Source organism: Egretta garzetta, unplaced genomic scaffold (genome assembly GCF_000687185.1).
Source record: "Egretta garzetta isolate BGI_Z169 unplaced genomic scaffold, ASM68718v1 scaffold440, whole genome shotgun sequence".
Taxonomy (NCBI): domain Eukaryota; kingdom Metazoa; phylum Chordata; class Aves; order Pelecaniformes; family Ardeidae; genus Egretta; species Egretta garzetta.
Window position 1 is genome coordinate 29,323 of NW_009258293.1, and position 4,477 is coordinate 33,799.

The 4,477-nt window shown below is 56.6% G+C and overlaps 1 protein-coding gene across 1 annotated transcript in view; it reads left to right on the plus strand.

Annotated features, from left to right (window-relative positions):
• LOC104125280 (leukocyte immunoglobulin-like receptor subfamily A member 1) overlaps nt 1-787 on the plus strand; it is a 3,357-nt gene extending 2,570 nt beyond the window's left edge. The window contains exon 6 of the mRNA XM_035893408.1: nt 174-787. The gene's annotated coding sequence lies outside the window, so the exon portion shown is untranslated. The remainder of the gene's footprint in view (nt 1-173) is intronic.
• The last annotated feature ends 3,690 nt before the right edge of the window (nt 788-4,477 follow it).

Genomic DNA, 4,477 nt, shown 5'->3' on the forward strand with positions numbered 1-4,477 from the left:
CTTTAGCTCAGAGCTCCCCGGTGAGTCCCCTTGCCCACCCATCTGCCCTGGGAGCGCCGCATGTACATACCCCTCCTGTCCCCTCAGGTCCCCTCTTGCCCCCGCCAGGACTCCCCCATTTGGGAGGGATCCTCCCGGCCCCCCCAGTGACTGTCCCTTCCTGTCCCCTGCAGATTACACCTGGACCAACGTGGCACGCCTGGCACTGGGGGCTGGGGTCCTGGTGCTGCTGGCACTGATCATGGCCGAGGCCACATGCAGCCGCCGCCGTGGGCTGGAGCCCCGCTAGGATGGGGCCAGCCCAGCCCCTGCACGCAAGGCTTCCTGCCACTGCTGTCAGGGGGCAGCAGGGCTGAATTAACCACTCTCCAGCTGCACAGGCATCCGTTGCTCACATTCGTTTATTATTTTAAAACACTTGACAAACACATCACACCATGATCTATATATATAAATTTACTTTTATGCAGATATAAATTTATATATATAGGACCTTTAAACCTCTGTATACTCAGGACACAAAGTTCCAGAATAGCTTCACTGGCTACAACAAAAGTATTTTTGTTATGGAAACACAAAAGAGGAGGTGCAAATATCAAAAAACGCGGAAAAAAGAAATTAAAAACAAGTGCAAAATGAACGAAAGTGCAAAAAAGCTTCTGTTGTCATAATCACGCTCCTTCCAAAATACGCACCCTCCCCCGCCTTTCCGCCCCCCAAGGCCGAGGAGCCTCAGGCCCAGAGGGAAGGGCTGGATAGGAGGAAGGGGCTCAGGCTGCAACCCTCGGGTCCCCCCCCACCCTGCACCGAGGGGGTCCCCTCCCAGAGGTTGGGGAGTGAGGGGCAGAGGAGCAGAAGCCACCAACTCACCTCCCCGCCCCGCTCCCTCCTCTTCGACAACGCCCCTCATTGCACTCAGTCCCCTGATTTGCCTCCACATGTGGCAGCAGCCTGCAGCCCTCCTCAATGCCCTGGAGGATTTGTTTCTTTTCTAAAAGTGCTTGCGCTCGACATGGAAAGCCCCAGCAGAAGGCAGAGGCAGGAAGGGACGCTCCAGGGAGGGGGGCACGGCTGCCCTCCTCGCTGAGCCCTTACAGAAATGGAGACCTTGGCCTGGCACCATCAGGATGCTGCCCATCTCCATGAGGAGGGAGCAACGCCTTCCTGAGAGGCTCCACCTGCTTCCACACACCTGGCCTCACCTGCAGAGCTGCCCCAGAAGAGACCCCATGCCTGCAGCTGGAGCATGCAGTGGGACATCTCCCACAGCTCCAGCTCAGCCCCGCCAACCCTGTCTGCAGCAGTGTGGGCAGAAATGACAGGAACACAGGCCTGGGGGCCTCTGCTCAGAAAAACCACTTGACTTGAAAAATTCTTCATCAACTTAGAAATTTTGGCTGCAGTCACATCTCTCAGAAAGACCCCAGCGAGGAACCTGTGAGCCAGACTTGGGCCTGTTGCGCTCTCCGGCTTCTTGGTGACACGGCAGTGGACATCCCTGCGAGGAGTTTGGCCAGGCAACTGGGGAAGGATGTAAAACCTCAGCACTTTCGCCTTGGGCACAGCTGCCTTCGATGCTCCCTGAGGAGGACTTCCCCGTCAGTGCTCCGTGGAGAAGGAGCCAAGGCCAGGGGTGCAGCAACCCTTCCTTCTCCTGGCTTCCCTGCTGGGACCAGAGACAACTTCTGCTCGCGGAGGATGCACAGCCCAAGCCCCTGGGACCAGAGCCTGCCGCCTCCACAGCCACAGAGATCACCACATGAAAACAGTGATGCACCAACGGGAGGGGAAATGGCAGTGTGGCACTTCCGCACACACCCGTCCACACGCACACACACGATGCTTTGGGTTTGGTTTGGTTTTAAAGGAAACAAGAAGAAGGTGAGAAGTTTTAACAGTAAATAGCCCTTGACCACCTACAAACCCTGTAACTCTCACCCAGCTGAATCCAGCAGCTCTGTACCCACACAGCTGAGTCGGCCCTGGAGGCTGGCAACCGCTCAAGACAGCAGGTAAGCGCATGCGACAGAGCCCCACGCACCTCCCATCACTTTTCCCATGGGGCTGGTTATCCTGGATGCTGCTCCCTGTGCAGAGCTCAGACCCTGCAGAGACCTGGGGTCCAGCTGCGCTGCCAAATCCGCAGCCAAGGGGGGGCACCCCAGCAGCCCTGCCCAGTTTGCATCCGCTCTCTTTGAGAGAGGTCAAAATTGCCCAGGCACGGCAGTACCCCATGGGCACAGTTGCCCACTGATGCCCGTGGCCGGAGCATGCACGCACCTCTGCCTGTTTGCTGGTGCCCAGGCAGAGTGTGGCAGAGCTCACCACCCCTCACTCTCCAGGGCAGCCCGGTGAGACAAGGCTCTCCAGCCTTCAACACCAGTTCAGATCTGACACCTGGGTGACAATTCCTCTCCCAGCAGCCAGGGAGAGAGCTTAGCCACTTTCCCAGTGGGGGGAATAACTTCAGGCGAGGGAACGGAGCAGATGAGGACACTTTCATAAGATGTCTCCTTATAAGCTCAATAACCACATCCTGTGCAAGGGAGCCATTCTGGTCCAGATCGCACCTGGAGAGGTCTCAGCACGGTTCACGCAGAGAATCACAGCTGAAGGTCCCAGGGCTCCTCCTCTTCCTCCTCTCCCCCAACACACAGTGGCCCAGAAAGACTCCCCATCTGCTGAAGAGACTGACTTCAGGCCCATCAACTGCGGATCAAGGGTGACCTGGGGGAGCAACTGTAGGACCCAGGGACGTGGCTGTTCGTCCCCACTCCCCCTCTCTCCACAGCTGCCCACACTGCCATGCTCGAAGAGATGGACGAAAATAGAAAAAGAAAGGAGAGGGAGAGCTGCCTAAATCAAACCCAAACACCAACAAAGCCACTACATGGACGAGTCACAAGTCCTGTGTGAAAAGCAAGCAGCAGACATTTTGAGCAGGTCAAATGTGACCCCAAATATTCAATAACAAAGAGTCAAAATGCTACATTTCCATTGGAAGCCTGGAACAGATTGACCCAGGTGTGACAATGGCTCCCAAGGCAGTGCTGCTCCAGGACACATTGCTGGTGTGCCTGCTAGGATCCCTTCATCCCTGTCTTTGGGCATGGGGAAAGGGGGAAAAATTGTTTTGCTATTGATGGGTCATTCCTTGGAACGGGAAAGAAAGTCGATGTGGGACTGGGATCACATCACTGCAGGCCAGGGAGAGACCGTGGGGCAGGCAGCCGCCCTGCAGCACCCCACTGCCGCACCCCTGCTCCCACAGCACCCATGGCAGGCGCACACAGGAGCAGGACAGAGCATGGCAAGAGCAGCGCGGGCGCTGCCAGGGGACACGGGGACATCAGAAGCTGCCTGGGAACCCCCAGCACACTGGCGTTCCTGGCGCTGGAGTCCTAGCCTACTTGGCCTCTCCTCCAGCCCAAGGACAGTGTTACATGGGCATTCCCAAAGCGCCTGCACCCTTGTTAAAAAGGTGCTATGTTACTCAAAGGACAGAAAAGACCCCAAAACAGTTAACTGCTAAATCTTTCAGCTCTGCAGGTAAGGAATGCAGGGACAGCAGAAGATCCTGCTCTTCAGACAGAAGAACCTGGGGGCCTTGAGAGGGCAAAAAAGGGGGAGAAGGTGGCTTGGCAGGAGCACGTCAGCCAACTCAGGAATGCTGCCTGAAGTGAATTGTGGATCTGCCAACGGAGGAATGGATGCTTCTTGTCCTTGGCAGCTGTCTCTGATCTAGAAAGGGCCTTGCTCCTAACACCAGAGAGAGCCTGACTCTCCTTTGCAGAGGATTTTTTTAATTGCTGCAAGGGGATTGAGTTAACCAAGCATCCTCTCTTGCAGAGTTGTGCTGGCCAAGACAGCCTGAAGCACAAGAGGAAACGGAGCTTGGTCTGCACCCACTGCAGGGCCCTGGGCTGCTGCACCACAGTAAAGAGGAGTAAAGCACAGATGCTTGTCGTGGGCAGAGCAGCAGCCAGGACACATTGCTCCCGGAAGGGGCAGGAGCTGGGCTGCTGGTTCCCAGCGTGGGGAAGGGGCAAAGCAAAGTCATCATCCGGCCTGAAAAGGGAAAGTCAAAGGAACCCAGACAAAAGGGCAAAGTGAGCAGAAGCTCCTTGAGAGCATCCTTTGGAAATGACGTCAGCACAAGCCCCTGCAGAGGAACACATAGAGGACAAAAAAACAAAACCAAAAAACCTCTCTCTCAGCTGCTGAGCAAAGCCAAGACCGGCCTCAAATGGGTGCAAGCACGTATGCAGGCAGTCGGTCCCTTCCCTTACTGGGGTGACTTGAGCAGTGGCGTCAGCCCCCCACAGCTGCTACACCCTCCGCACTGCTCCCCGGTCCCTCAGCACCCCCCTGAATCAGTGCAGTCACAGCAGGACATAGGGGCAGCTGTCGCGCTAAGGCAGGCTCATCCCATGTCCACCCCCCATCCTTGCGGCTGCCCCTGAGGCTTGGGGTCAGC